Raw genomic sequence first — 17,381 nt, 5'->3', positions numbered from 1 at the left:
GGGGAAATGGGAGGGGGAGGGAGGAAGGATGGTTATGGGAGCAGGGAAGTTTATATCTCAACTAAGGGAGCCATTTTAGGGTTTGCAAGAGACTTGATTCTGGAGGGGTTCCCAGGCCCAAGGAGAGGTCCCCAGATTATTCCCTGGGCAGCAGAGGAGAGGGTGCCTGAACTGGCCTTGGCCCATAACCATACTGATGAATATTTTGCATGTCACCACAGAACCTTCATATGGCGAAGGATGGAGATAGAGACAGAGACACATATTGGAACACTGGACTTAACTCCCTAGGTCCAAATGAGAAGCAGAGGGAGGAAGATCGTGAGCAAGGAAAGCAGAACCAGAGGGAGCCTTCATCCGACGATGGATGGAGATAGAGACGGAGACCCACATTGGAGCACTGGACTGAGCCCCCAAGGTCCAAATGAAGAGCAGAAGGAAGGAGAACATGAAAAAGGAAGTCAGGACGCGAAGGGTGCGTTCACCCACTGATACATGGGAACTGATCGAATGAGAGCTCACCAAGGCCAGCTGGACTGGGACTGAACGAGCATGTGATCAAACCAGATTCTCTGAATGTGGCTGACATGGGGGCTGACTGAGAAACCATTGACAATGGCACTGGGTCTTGTTTCATCTACATGGACTCTCTTTTTGGGATCCTGGCCTGTTTGGATGCTCACCTTCCTGGACCTGGAGGGAGGGGGGAGGTACTTGGATTTCCCACAGGGCAGGAAACCCTGACTGCTCTTGGGAATGGTGAGGGAGGAGGAGAGGGATTGGGGGTAGCGGGAGGGTATTGGGAGGAGGGGAGGAAGTGGAAATTCTTTAAATAAAAAAATAAAAAAATATATAAAATAAATGAAGAATAAATAAAAATTAAAAAAAAAGAACATAGACTTCATTGAAGAATTCAGGGGCAATGGTGGCCTAGAGCTTGTGGGTATAGCCAGCCAATTACTGGTTTAACTTGAGGCCCAAATCACAAGAGGGAGCCCATGCCTGACAGTACCAGGATGGTCTGATGGCTCAGAGACCTAGGGTAGAATCAAACAAGACTGGCAATAAAAAGTTTAATGAAATGATTCCTAGCAATATCTATTATATTCATAGATTTTTGCCTAGTCCAGTTTATCATCAGAGAGGCTTCACCAAGCAATTTATGGGAGCAGTTGCAGAGATCCACAACCAAACATTAGGCGGAGCTCAGGGAACCCAACAGAAGAGGGGGAGGAGGTATTGAAGGAGTCAGAGGTGTCCAGGACATTGCAAAAACATGGCCCACAAAATAAACTAACCAGAATTTATTTGTGCTCATAGAGTCTGAAGCAACAATCAGGAAGCCTGTATAGGTCTGAGCTAGGTTCTCTACATATATGTTATGGCTGTGTAACTTGCTGTTCTTGTGGGATTCCCAGCAATGGGAGTGGGAGTATCTCTGACTCTTTGCCTGCTTTTGGGATCCTTTCCCACACTCAGTTGCCTTGGCCAGACTTGATATGAGGGTTTGTGCCCAGTCTTATTGCATCTTGTTATGCCACATCTGGTTGATATCACTTGGAGAACTGTTCTTTTCTGAAGGAAAACTGAATAGCAGTGGACTTGAGGAAGAAGAGAGGTGTGTGTGTGTGTGTGTGTGTGTGTGTGTGTGTGTGTGTAGGGAGGAGATGAGAGGAGGTGATGATGGAAGTTACAAATTAATCCCTCTCTAATTCAGAACTATATATAATAAAAAGTTATTTATTTAGGGGTAGACTCACAAATCACTGTTCTTGATCACAGTCCTCCACACGAATGGGGAACAGGAACCGAATCTAGCAGCCAGAAGCAAGAGCCGGAAGCAAGAGAGTGAGCATGTGCTTTACAACTGTGTTTATAGTATGAGACCACACCCAAATGAGCTGGTATCTTAAAGGCTATTGACTGAAGGAGCTCCCACAGCACCTCCCCTTTTTGTTTAAATAAGAGAGTTCCGAACCTAATACAAACTATGTACACTAGGAACAGACATCAAGTACAAAGTTAGAATTACAACCAGCATAAACAATATTAAGCAAATAACATATCCTAATCTTTTATTAAACATTCTATCCTAAGGAGTCTAAATCTTGTATTAGAAAAAGCTTAGATAAATCGCAAGTGGAAAGTAACTATGACTGTCTAATCTTTGACCCCATTGAAGGCCAGAGAAGGGAGATAATATTACTTGAGTAGGCAGGAAGTGCAATCAAGCAGCTTCCAAAATGTGCAGTAGATGACAGAGACAACTGGCTACCTGGGCAATCAACTAAAGTCTCATTTGCAATATTGGAGCAACCAACTTTGGCTAGGGCATAGAGTAACTGACAGACTATTTTCAGAGGCAGAAAAATTTACAGAACCATCTTATCCAGTCTTGACAAGGTTTGGCAGTCTTTTTTCTTATATTCTGCTTGACCAGTCTGGACATTGTACATTTTGTCAGTGGTCAAGGCATGGGCAGTTCTTTGACCAAAGGCCAGTTGTGCCAAGAAGAAAACAAACTCCAAGTGGACTGTCATTGGTGCTCACTACTCTCTCAGGAATAGATTGGTGCTGCCAGGAACAATTGTGTCCCACGTCAACAGAATCCTAAGTTATTTGAATGTCATGTTCTACAGATCATTGAAGTGGTTGAAGGCTACCTATCTATGCAGAATACAATCTCTGTGTATCTAAAGAACCTAATTAGTCTGACTAAACGTATAGCAAACATGAATGACTATTGACCTATAATATTTAATACCTATATAACTTAAAGATATAGCAGAATAATATTAAACAATCTTTAAGCAACTATGCAGTAAAGGAGGACAAAGACCTCAAAATGTAAACAATGTATAAATATCTTGATCAGAAGTAGAAATATATAATGCAATATGATAAATATATCCAAAATTGTATCAATATACAAAATGTCTTAAACAGAGGTAGAAACATGTATGCATACATTCTGAGAAAATAACTTAGCATAGGTATACAAATATTGTAAACAGAAATAGGAACATATTCAATATAACAAATATAATTTGAACTTGTATCAATATAAAAAAAACTATACCAATGTAAATTGTCCATAAAAAATAGCTCACAAGTATTCACTCTATTACTCACTATTATTAGTGTGAGGACATTCACACTAATCTACCTATTTCAGTTTTCCCTCTTTGTTTGTTTTATTGTTGTTTTTGTTTTGTGTTTTTTTGAGATCTCTGGGCCTACATAATTTTCACCCCAACCCCTAACCCTATACGAATAATAATCAACACCTAAATGGTGTCCCTAATCATGAGGACAAACTTTGTTGGGAGAGAAGATGTCATCTTCTAGAATTGCTTCCAGCTGTCATGGGGGTGATGTTCTTTCTATGGGATCCTGTAAAAACAAAATGATGGTTAAATTTCAAGATTGATGTTTTGTATAATTGCAAATGGTCTCTGAGTAGTCAATAGGGTTTTTTTGTGTCTTTTTGAAGTTCCTATTTTGAGTTCTGGCCAGAATGTTGTAAGAAGGTGCACCATTTCCACAGTTGTTACCCAAAAACCAGTCTCACAGTTGCACTATCAGCATTATGATATCATATCAAACAGGTGGAGTCATTGTTGTGGGGCACCATCTTCTTCCTGGAAGCTTCAAATATTACTGCAGGAAAATCTACTCTTCATTGTTGAAAACTTAATCATGATTCATATAGACATATATTCAATGAAAGATACAATATACACAAAATGGGCATGGAGAAAGGTAAAATATTTCCTTAAAATCTACTTTGTTTCTATCCCATACCAGATGGCTCCTGACATGAGACAGAAATTCTGAATTTTATTTTTAAAAACATGCTTGGATATAGAGAAGAATAGCCATTATTCAATAAAGCTTTGGCCTTATTTTTAATTAGAAATGTAAACATGTCCAGATAATCAAATTTTACCTTGCAGATGATACAGCATCATAAGTCAGATTTCTCTTTGCTTGTTGATTCTTTCTGGATAGCTATCTTTTCATGTCTAGGCATCTAGATGTCCAAGGTCTCTCGAGTCTTTGAAGATGAGTATTTTCCTGCAAAGACAAGAACAGAACCCTACCCCAACCCTTATAAGATTTTATTACCACCTGTATGATTGTCACCTCTGTGGATGAGCTGACATTTCTCTTTCTCAAGAGGTTTCTCTTTATCAAGCCTAATCTATATTAATTCTGATGATATTCACAGGTTTTCTTCTCCTGTGGAAACAAGAGCAAAACCCCTCCCCCAAGATAACACATCTCCTGGTTTCCATTGTGAGGTAAACACATCCTTGAAATATGCTGGCTGATTTAATTCAGAAGTTTTTTTTCTATTATCCAATGTCTCTCCACTGTCATTGTTCCTTTCTCACTAGTGTCAAGAAAATTCAAGGATAATAAAGCCTTATGAAATCTATTTCTGGGGGTATTTTCCATCTCTTTCTGTTTGTTTAGCATATCCTTGATAGTTCAATTTGATCTTTCTATAACTGACTTACCTGTAGGATTGTTTGGTATGCCTGTATATGCTTTATATTATAAAAAGCAAAAAAAAAACATTTTATTTTCTTAGAGACATATTGTCTGTTTTTATTTGTGCAGGTATACCCATAATGCCCATAATAAAAGTGTGTTTACTGAATCAGCCTTTTCTGAGCTCAAGAAAGTTGCTCATTGAAAACCCAAATAAGTGTCAATTCTGTAAAGTGGAAAACATCCATCTGCTAGATCTCACTCCTTTAAGCACCCTTTGGGTTACTTCCTGCAGGTAATGATGTTTGGTTATAGAAAGAGCAAGTAGATCTTTATAATCTCCTTAGCTTGTTGCCATGTAATAGAAAACTCTTTCTTTAAATCTTTGTTGTTGACATAATGTTTCTTATGAAATTCTGAGGCCTTCAGCACACTTCCAATCAATAATTGATCAATTTCTGCATTACCTTGTGCTAGAGAACTTGGCAGACTCGTATGGGATTGGATGTGTGTTAATGTATATGGGACAAAGCCTATTCCTGATTATTTCCTGAACTTGAATGAATAATGAAGTCAATTCTGCATCATATGGTATAAATTCAACAGTTTCAACATGCAAGACAGCTCTTTCTGCATATTGTGAATCAGCAACTATTATGAGAGATTCTTTAAAATTCCTTAGTGCCCCAAGAATAGCATACAACTCTGCCTTTTAGACAGAATTATAAGGGCCTTGTTCCACCTTCCTTAATTCTTCCAATTTGTAGCCTGCCTTTCCTGATTTATTTGTATCAGTATAAAATGTATGGCTCCAGTTATTGGTGCATCACCTATAATTTGGGAAAGAATCCATGTAGTTCTCTTTATAAAGTTAATTCTATCACTTTTGGGATAATTGATATCAATTTCTCTCAAAAAATTAGCACAACCTCTTTGCTATGGTTCATTGTCTTCCCCATATTTTTTTAAAATTTCATCAGTAGTAAGGGGCACTATAATCTCTGCTGGGTCTATACCTGCTAGTTGGTGGAGTCTCCATTTTCCTTTTATAATTAATTCAGAGACTTTTTCCACATAAGTCTTTAATTTTTTACTTGGTTTATGTGGTAAAAAGATCCATTCTAAGTTAATACCTTCCCTCTGCATAAAAATCACTGTAGGAGAAATTCTGAAAGGCAATATGACTTGAATACAATTAAGATTTGGATTCACTCTATCTACATGTGCCTCCTGTAATTTCTCCTCAATAATCATCAACACTTTTTTTTTTGCTTCAGTTGTTAATTCCCTGGGACTATTTAAGTCTCTGTCAACATCTAAGGTTTTATTTAAATGATCTATTAGGTCAGGTGTTATCCCAACAGTCAGTAGTGGACTGGAAATGTTTTCTAACAATCTTTGAAAGTCATTAAGAGTCTACAATTTATCTCTCCTAATTTGTGCCTACATAGGCAATCGACAGTATCTCCTCTTTGTATTTTTTTCAGGAGCAATTTGTAATCCCCATTTAGGTAAAACTTTCTTTACTTCTTCAACATTCTTTCTAAAGTATCTGCATTTGGGTCAGATAAAAATGTCATTACAGATTTTGGAAATTGCTTACATATAACTTTCAATGGCTGACTTTGAAAGTATTGGCTATTGAGCATTCCCTGTGGGAGGATAGTCCACTGGTTTCTCCTAGTAGACTGAGAATTATTATAAGTAAGCACTGTGAAAGCAAATTTCTATCTGTCCTTTTCTTTTAAAGGTATACTGAAGAAACAATCTTTTAAATAAATAACTCTAAGAGGCCATCCTTTTGGTAATAAAGAAGACAGAGAAATTCTAGATTGTAGAGGGCCCATAGGTTGAATAACCTTGTTGACCACTCTTAGATCTGTCACCATTCTCCATTTTCCAGATTTCTTTTTAACAAATATGGGATTTTGTAAGGACCGATAGATTCTTTGATATGGTGAGCATCTAGTTGCTCCCACACCAGCTGTTATAAAACCTGTAGTTTGTTTTCTGTTAAAGGCCATTGTTTAACCCATATGAATTTCTCAGTTTACCATTTTAAAGGCAAGGCTATCAGTATCTCTAAAGGTTTGCTAGTTGCTTTGTGTTCTTGTAGAGCAAGAATGGCTAGTGACCTTTGTTTCTAATACTTTATAATATCATTCCCAGTAACATGAGTTTTGGGGATGAAAGGATTGTTACTATGGGTATTCCATTGCTGCAATAGGCCATGACCCCATAAATTCACTGTAATATTAGCTACATATGGCCTCAGCCTCCCTTTCTGTCCTTCTGGCTCTATGCATTCAACCCACCTCATGCCTTGTTTCACTTGAGAAAGGGTTCCAATTCCTAGAAATTGAATATCTTCCTCTTGAATAGGCCAATCTGGATGCCAAGATTCTGGAGTAATGATACTCACATCCACACCTATGTCTAGTAATCCCTCAATTACTATGTCATTTATATATACTCTTAGCTTTGGTCTTTAACCATTTATAGAAGTCTTCCAAAATATGCATTTCCTGTTTCCTACTGGAGTTTTGATTCATCCTCCATGTCTGTTCCATCATCCATAATAGCATGTTTTTTTTTTTTTTACAATAGGCACTGGATTGTTTAATTTTTCTGGTGAGACATATTCTTCACAGTGACTGAGAATGACTGGACCTTATTTGATATGGGAGCCTGTGAGAGGCTACCCCAAGGAGTTCCCAGTAGTATTGGGTTGCCTTGTCTGTCTTTTTTTGACCTACATTCATTGGTCCAATGTCAGCCTTTGTCACACCTCCTACATATACCAGAAGACTGAGTCCTCCTATTCTTTTCATTCCTAGAGAAGACATTGTTCCAAGGATTTTCTGCCTATATTCCCTTCTTAGATGTCCTATTTTACCACAATTAAAACTTTTGGCATTTTGGTGTCTCCTCATACCATTGGAAATCGCTTCTCCTATCCAACACTCAGTAATGTAGTCAAATATTTCTACATTCATTGTATGCAATATCCATTCATATATGGGTTTTGATCTGGCCTTTAAAGGCCCAAGGGTCTTCTTACATTCTATGTTGGCATTTTCAAAAGCCAAAGATTCAATAAGTGCATGTCTAGCTTCAGAGTTTGTTACTTTTATTTGTACAGCCGTAGTTAATCTTTGTAAGAAGTCACTAAAGCATTCTTTCTGACCCTCTTTAACCATAATATATGATTCAATTCTATTTCCTGGTTCCTAAATACTTCCCAAGCATTTAAGGCTGATTGCTACATAGGGACAAGGTGTGCTCATCATAGTGAGCCTGTTCCTGAGGATCAGAGTAATGACTCTCAAATCCTTTTGCTTTCCCCTGTTATTCTAAAATTTTTGCATCTTCTCTCCAATAACATTCCAAAGCAGCTGAGGTACATCTTCTAAAACCACTGAGACTAATTGAAGCCAATCGTGTGAGGTAGCCTTAGTGCTTGAAGCCCACATTATCACCATTTCCATGAGAAAAGGTGAATGTAGCCCTTAAGAAACTATTGCCTGTTTAATTTCTTTTAGATTGCTTATATGTATTGTTTCTCATGCATATTCTTTGACTACCTTATGGTACTTTGTGCCAGATAGTCTTTCTGAGGAAATTACTGGATATGCAGTTAAAACTTTGTGTAAGTCATCCCAGGGTCAATCGTGTACTGATAAAGCTAAATCCTGTCCTTGTACCTTCTGTCTCTAATCAGCAATTTCAATAAATTCTTCAATCTTTTCCATTTCTTTTACTACTACTTTTGTGATGTCTGAATCTCTTTCCAGTGTTCTGTTCTAATGCCCACACTGAGGATTCCAAGGCATGAACTTGTCCAGTAAAGATAATGTCTCATCCTTGGACATAATTTTGATTGTGTGTCTATTACCTTCCTGGAGAGATATCTTATCCATTAATCTATCATAACTTTTCAACAGATTCTGATTGTTAAATTCAACAACACAAATTCTTTCAGATAATTTTGTCAAAATAATGATATCCCTCTCTATAGTATTGATCTTCTCAACTAGCTATTCATTATTAATCTGTAAAGACTATTATTTCTAAAAGTACCTCATTCTTAGTCCTATTATCAAACCATTTTAATGAGATAATATGAAAAACAAAACTAATTTCTAGAATCAAATAATGGGATGTAGAAGGAAAATTATATAAGCTTTGTAGAATATCATTCATAGTATAAGAAAAATAATTATTGAAGTCCTGGATAGTTATGTTACCAGTAATTTTTGTAGTTTTTCAAGTCTTACCTGTCATAAGACAATTACAGTGAATTGGAGTAGGTGTAATAATCGTTATTGACCAGCAGGTCTCACAGTTGCAGCCACGTAGCTGGGAGATGCTAGCAGCAGTGAACAGGACATGCTGCTTACTTAGGTACTGAAAAAATACTTTGTTTAACAAATTAAGAGCAGTTATTAAGACAATCAAATGATTCTGAATTGGGGCCCAAGATAAAGAGAAACCCCAAAGTTTGGGTGCCAGATGATGACTGAAGTTATAAAATAATCCCACACTAGTTCAGAACTACATATAATAAAGGGTTATTTATTTTGGGGTAGACTCACAGTCCTCTGCACAAACAGGGGACAGGAACGGAATTTAGCAGCCAGAATAGAGAGCCAGAAGCAAGAGAGTGAGTATACGCTTTACAGCTGCATTTATAGTATAAGAGACCATGCCCAAGTGGGCTGGTCTCTTAAAGGCTATTGGCTAAAGGAGTTCTCACAGCAGGGAGGTTGTGGTCGCTACGTATTGTTTGAGAAAAGAGTAAATTAAAAGACAATAGGTGAAAAAGTAATCAGGGAATTTAAAGAAGACACAAATAAACAGCTCAAACTAAGAATAAATGCCTGAGAGATGTCCAAGAAAACACAAAGATAAAGTTTATGGAAATGACTAAGACAATCCAGCACTGGCTAGTTTTATGTCAGCTTGACACAAACTAAAGTTATCTGAGAGGAAGGAATCTCAACTAAGAAAATGCCTACATAACATTGGGCTGTAATACAGTCTATAGAGCATTTTCTTAATTAGTGATTGATAGGGAAGGGCACAGCCCATTGTAGGGGTACCAACTCTGGGCTTGTAATCCTGGGTTCTATAAGAAAGTAGATTTTTCATTACATTAATATATTCTGGTTACAGTGTTCCCTCCCTTTACCTTCCTAGTTCCTTCCCAACTCCTCTCCCATCTAGATCCACCCTTTTTGTTTCTCATTAAAAACCTAGCAGGCTCCAAACCTACAGAGAAACCCTGTCTTGAACCCCCCCCCAAACCCTAACAGGTTCCTAAAGGATAATAATAAAATACAAATGAACAGAAGGAAAAGAGACCAAGAAAAGATACAAGAAACAGCTATAGTTGCAGAGATTCATTCATTCACACACTTAGGAATCCCATAAAAACATAAAACTGGAAGCCATAATATATATGCAGAAGACCTGTAGGAGAGAGAGAGAATTAAAAAATAAAAGCCCTGACATGACATTATAAGATAAGAAACCTCCTCAAAGATGCTACTGAGTTTATTTTCTGTTAACTATTTCTGTAGGTCTTTTACTACTGCACACAGCCTACCCTGAAGAATAGTTTGTTTCCCCAGTGACACTCTACTTGGAAGAAACTAAATTTTCAATAGGAGATTGCTTATTCGTTAGGGGTGGAGATATATGTCCATTTCTACTTTTCACTCTAGAGCCCCATCTAGTGCAGATCCATACAAATTCTGTGAGTTAATATACATGCTAATCTTGATGACTTAGAGATCTTTGTTTCCTCTGGCTCTTCCATTCTTTATGCCTCCTCTTCTGTGGGGGGTTTCCTGAGCCCTGAGAGAAGATTTCTGGTGGAGAAACATCCAATACAGGGCTGAGAATTCTAAGGTTCCTCATTCTCTGCATAATGTCTGGCTGTTGGTCATTGTATTCATTCCTATCTGCTATAGGAGAAAGCTTCATTGATGGTGGCTGAACAAGGTCATGATCTTTATGTGTATAACAGAATGTCATTAGGAGTCATTTTATTGCTATATTCTATAGTAGTACAGTAATATTTGGGTTTCCCTTAGATCACTGGGCTATCTGGCCCCAAAAGACCAAGTCTTTGAATTACAGGCTTAGATAAAGAAGAAGAATCCCAAGTCAATGACACTGCAGATCTTAAAATGACTATAGAAGAAAACTTTCTCAGACTAAGGAAATATATAACCATATATGTACAAGAAACACACATAATGCCAAATAGATATTACTAGAAAAGAAAATCTCCATGGAATATTAAATTATAATAAAAACACTAAGTATATACAACAAAGAATGTGCTTGAACATTGTGAGAGAAAACACATGAGATATATATAAAGGAAACCCCACAAAATAACAGCTGATTTCTCAATGGGAACTTTTAAAGACAGAGCTTGGAGCATTGCATTTCAAGTCCTAAAAGACAATGAAGACAAATCTAGACTAATACAGCCAGCAAACCTATGTACCATAGATTAAGGAGAAAAACGGTCATTCCAGAGTATAAACAACCTAAAAATTTTATAGCCAATATGTCAGACCTAAAGAAATAAAGGAAGCAATATTTCTGGATGAAGAGAAGAATAAAAGTCAAGAGACTATAGAAAGTAAAATGAAACTATAATTACTGAAATCCAAAGTACCACAGAGAGCATAAACAATACCATAAGTAAACAAAATACTAACAACAATTAACACACACTAACTAATGGCCTCATTTCTCCAATCCAAAGATAAATATTCATTGAAAGGATCAAGAAATGAAATTCATCTATTTCTTGTCTTCAAGAAACACAAGTTAGCCTAGGTACTAACCTAGAATAAAAATATGGACAAAACTACTCTTTTTACTGCTCTAGAGGTGGTGGAGCCTGGGAAAATTGAGCCTAAAAATGAGGCATAAATACTTAATTTTATTGAGTGCATCAGATAGTTTATACCCTGAGGGTTCAGAAAGATTATTTGAATAAAGTTCTAATGAGTTTGAACTGTTTATAATCGCAAAAACAAGCTGTATGTGGCAAAATGTGTTTTTCCATAGAGGCACATAAACAAAAACAATAGCTAGTTGCAATGAATAATCTGAAATAAACCCACTCTTTTCTGTTATACCTTGGAGAAGTATGAAAACACATTCCAAGAACAATGCCATGTTTTTTAAAAAAAATTGAGGTCACAAGATTCTTGTCTGTTTTCTTAGAGTTTTCTCACAGGCACTCAGAATTCTTACACAACTTCATTTTTGAACCATAATCCAAAAGTACTCCAATCATAAAGGACAAGAAATCAAGAAAGCATTACTATTCTAACATATAACAAATTAGATTTCAAACTAAAACTAATCAGATGAGATAAAGAGGGAAACTTCATTCTAATTAAAGGAACAGTTAGCCAAGAAGACACTGATATCCTAAATATATATGCACCAAACTCTGGTGCACCCAATTTTATAAAATATGTACTATTTTATTTCAAGATACAGATCAGCATTAACCCATTAATATTAGATGATTTTAACATCCAACTTTCTACAATAGACAAGTCATCTGGACTGAAAAATAGAGAAACAATAGAATTAAATGACACCATGCATCAAACACCCAAGAATAGACATTCTCTCAGCAGCACTTTGAAACCTCTATAAAATAAACCACATTCTGGAAAACACACACACACACACACACACACACACACACAACTTTACAAATCGAAAAAGATTTAAATTGTTTCCTGTTTCCTATCTGACCACAATGAAGTAAATTTAAAACTTACAGCAAACATATTGCTAATAAATACACAAACTCATGGTGATTAAACAGCTCATTATTGAATGATGAATGCATCAAAGAAGAAATCAAGAAAAAAATTTTAAATTCCTGAAACTAAATGAAAACACAACAAAACCTTTGTGATACATTCCCTATGAGAGAAATTTTTAGCTCTACACTAAAATTTAAAGAGCACATAAATTATGTGATGATACAACTCAAAAATTTGTAAAAACAAGAACAAGCTAAATCCAAGCCCAGCTGATATCAAGAAATAATAAAAATCAGAACAGAAATTAATGAAATAGAAATAAAAAGTACAAAGAATGAAGGAACTGAAGAGGTTTTTTTTGAGAAGATAAACAAGTTTGCAAAACCCTTGGTTCAAACTAATCAAAATAAAGAAAAAGAGGATACAAATTAGCAGAATCACAAATGAACATGGAAACATTACAATAGACACAAAAGACATTAAAAACATTTTAAGGCAATACTTTAAGAAGATTCCACTAAGTTGGAATCTTCTTAAATTCTTTTTAAGAATTAAATCTTTTTAATACTAAAAAGATTTTAGTATTCCACTAAGTTGGAAAACCTAAACTATTCTTTGGCATGTGTAAATGGAGGTTTCTTTCCCACCTGCCAGTTACCAAATTACTCAGAGGCTTAATATCAATTATAAATGTTTGACTGATGGCTCAGGCTTATTACTATAATAGCTCTTACATTTAAATTACCCCATTTCTATTAATCTATGCAATGTCACATAGCTATGGTGTTGCCTCATTTTCTACATGTCTTGCTTCCTAGGTGGATGACTGGCATCTCTCAGACACTGCCCTTCTTCACTTGTATCTCTGCTTGGATTTTCCACCTGGTACTATCTTGCCTTGCCATGGGCCAAAGCAGCTGTATTTATCAACCAACAAGAACAATACATATTCACAGTATACAGGATCCCATAGCAGTCATATGCTTAAAAGATCTGACCTATTCCACAGGTACCTGCACAGCCATGTTCATTGCTGCTTTATTCACAATAGTTAAGAAATGGAAACGATCTAAATTTCTTTCAACTTATGAATGGATAATGAAAATGTGGTACATATATACTATGGAATACTACTCAGCTTTAAAGAAAAATGAAATCATGAACTTTTCAAGTAAATGGATGGAACTATAAAAGAGAGTTCATACCCAGAAATACAAATGTAGCATGTTCTTTCTCATCTGATGTTCCTTAGGTCCAAATCTTCAGGTGCAAATCCAGGAACCAAGAAAATGAAAAGGGATAATTGCTAGGATGGGACAGGGAGAGTAGAACAGCAGGGTACAAGGAATCTTATGGGAGAAATGGGGGAAAGGGCTCTGTAATTAGGATGGTGGAGTTAGTAAATGCAGAAAGAGGAGAGAAGAGGATATAATAACAGTAAAGATGTCTGAAAAGGTCATAGGGAATCATATTTAATTACCTACATAAAATACTTATAATGCAAATAAGTCAGTGTGTAAATACACAGTGTATAAATATACTTTAAATGAAGTTTCCCCATCTGGGCTGTTCATGCACAGTCAAATAGCCAAAGACTATCTAACAAAAACCCCAACAGCAGACATAAAATGTTCTCTTTTGAGTTGTTTGTCATTGTTTTCTAAGAGACTCCCCAACACCACAGACTATTACTGCTATTGGCCTTTATTTATCCCCAGAAGTGGAAGGTAAGTTCCACTTATTAGAGACGCCATATACTTCAAATGCAGGGTTCGAAGGTCCCTGAGCTGGCACTGACCTAAAGACTAATAGCTTCATGGTACCAGAAGGTACCATGCAAACTTTCAAAGAAGAGAAGCAACCAACAGTCTTGCCCAACCTATGATAAATATAAGAGTGCAGTAGTGGCACACATACTTTGGTGGTAGAGCTCTCTAATTGGACTTAAGATCTTCTCAACAAGAGGAAATCATTCCTGATACTGAAAATCTAGTCAACTACCCAGGGCTAGTCAACTCATGGGTCCTAGAGAAAAAAACCCTACAGCCATCACTTTATTAAACCAGCATAATCCCTAACTGCATATTAAATATTTATCGTAATATCCACATACATACCATGGATAAGCCATCACTGCTCATCAAGGAAATTTCTCTTTGCAACAGAAGGAGACCATTACAGAGAACTACAACCAAGCAAACTCCATAGTTGTCCCAACAGAAACAACTACAATACTGGTGTGGGAGAATTATCTGTATTCTGTCAATCATGTATTTTAGTAAAACGCTGATTGGCCAGGCAGGAAGTATAGGCAGGTCAACCAGACAGGAAGTAGAGGCGGGGCGATGAGAACAGGAGTATTTCAGGAAGGAGGAAGTCCCTCCGCAACTCTTGCACAGACCACCGAAGAGGCAGCATGTAACTTGCCCAGCTGAGAAAGGTACGGAGCCATGTGGCTAATGTAGATCAGAATAATGGGTTAGTATAAGTTACAAAGGCTAATAAGAAGCCTGACCTAACGGGTCAATCAGCTTTATAACTTATAGAGATCTCTGTGTGATTGATTTTCCATTGGGGCTTGCCGACTGTGGGGTACTGGGTGGGACAGAAACCCCAAAAAGTCGGCCCCTTCATGTTACACAATACAGCTCCCATAGCTAAGCTAAGAAATCATTGTGGAAGAGGGGGAAGAAAGATTGTAAAAGTCAGAGAAATGGGAAACTTACTGTGAAATTGTGTCCCCTAGGAATGTCAGAAGCTACACTTATAGAATCTTATCAACCTGACTGCCAAAGTATGAGCTAAACAAGGAAATCAACGATAGACATGTTTAAGCAAATGGGGAAGAGCCAGGGGACCTCAACAAAAAAACTATAGACAATTAAGGAATGCTGATAGTAGGCAAAATAATCTTGCCTAGTGAAGAGCACACCGATTTGTTATTCAGAACCTAATGGTCAGCCCAGAAAACATATGTGCAATTAACACAGACTGAGTCAATTGTACATGTGTATTTAGGCATATTGTGTAACAATTAATGAAAAAAGAGGCCATATATTTTGGAAATCAGACCTTTGTCTGATGTGGGATTGGTGAAGATCTTCTCCCATTCAGTAGGATACCGTTTTGTCTTAATGACAGTGTCCTTTGCTTTACAGAAGCTTCTCAGTTTCAGGAGGTCCCATTTATTCATTGTTGCTCTTATTGTCTGTGCTACTGGGGTTCTACCTAGGAAGTGGTCTCCTGTGCTCATGTGTTGCAGTCTACTTCCCACTTTCTTTTCTATCAGGTTCAATGTTGACTGATTTATATTGAAGTCTTCAATCCATTTGGACTTGAGTTTTGTGCATGGTGATAGATAGGGATCTATTTTCACTCTTCTACAGGTTGACATCCAGTTATGCCAGCACCATTTGTTGAAGATGCTTTCTTTCTTCCATTGTATAATTTTGGCTCCTTTGTCGAAAATCAGGTGTTCATAGGTTTGAGGGTTAATATCTGGGTCTTTGATTCGATTCCATTGGTCAACCTCTCTGTTTTTATGTCAACACCAAGCTACTGTTTTCACTTTTGTAGCTCTGTAATAGAATTTGAAGTCAGGGATGGTAATGCCTCCAGAAGTACCTTTATTGTATAAGATTGTTTTGGCTATCCTGGGTTTTTTTGTTTTTCCACATAAAGTTGATTATTGTTCTCTCAAGGTCTGTAAAGAATTTTGTCGAAATTTTGATGGGGATTGTATGGAATTTATAGATTTCCTTTGGTAGAATTGTCATTTTTACTATGTTGATCCTACCAATCCAAGAGCATGGGAGATCCTTCCATTTTCTGGTGTTCTCTTCAATTTCTTCCTTCAGAGCCTTAAAGTTCTTGTCAAATAGATCTTTCACTTCCTTGGTTAGTGTTAAACCAAGATACTTTAAAATTCTAAATAACCCAATTAAAAAATGGGGTACTGAACTAAACAGAGAATTCTCAACAGAAGAAGCTCAAATGGCCAAAAGATACTTAAGGTCATGTTCAACTTCTTTAGCGATCAGGGAAATGCAAATCAAAACAACTTTGAGATACCATCTTACACCTGACAGAATGGCTAAAATCAAAAACATCAATGATATCCTATGCTGGAGAGGATGTGGAGTAAGGGGAACACTCATCCATTGCTGGTGGGAATGTAAACTTGTGCAACCACTTTGGAAATCAGTAAGGCACTTTCTTACGAAATTAGGAGTCAACCTACTTCAGGATCCAGCAATTCCACTTTTGGGAATATACTCAAGAGATGCCCAATCAATGCTTTTGTGCATTTGTTCAACTACGTTCATAGTAACATTATTTGAAATAGCCAGAACCTGGAAACAACTTAGATGCCCCTCAATAGAAGAATGGATAAAGAAAGTGTGAAACATATACACATTAGAGTACTATTCAGAGGTAAAAAAAACAATGACATCTTGAATTTTGTATGCAAAAGGATGGAAATAGTAAACACTATCCTGAGTGAGATAACCCAGACCCAAAAAGATGAATATGGTATGTACTCAATCATTAGTGGACTCTAGCCATAAACAAAGGACATTGAGTCTATAGTTCACAAGCCTAGAGAAGCCAAATAATAAAGTGAACCCAAAGAAAAGCATATGTAGATTCTCCTGGAAATTAGAAGCAGACAAGATCACCAGGCAAAAGTTGGGAGCATGGGGGTGGGGTGAGGTGAGGGGAAGGAGAGAGGGGGAGAGAGAAGGGAGAAGGGAAGGATTGGGGAGAGCTTGGGGGAGTGGGAGGGTTGAGATGGAAGAAGGATGGATATAGGAGAAGGGAAGAAGATATCTTCATTAAGGGAACCATTTTAGGGTTGGCAAGAGACTTGGCTATTGGGGGGATCCCAGGTGTCCATGGGGATGTCCCCTTATAGGTCCTTGGACAGCAGAGGAGAGGGTACCTGAACTGGCCTTGTCCCATAGTCACACTGATGAATATCTCGAATATCATCCTAGAATCTTCCTCCAGCAATAGATGGAGATAGAGACAGAGACCCTCATCAGAGCAAGGACTGAGCTCCCAAGGTCCAGT

This window comes from Myodes glareolus, chromosome X, assembly GCF_982192425.1.
Source record: "Myodes glareolus chromosome X, mMyoGla1.1, whole genome shotgun sequence".
NCBI lineage: Eukaryota > Metazoa > Chordata > Mammalia > Rodentia > Cricetidae > Myodes > Myodes glareolus.
This window is presented reverse-complemented; position numbering follows the sequence as displayed.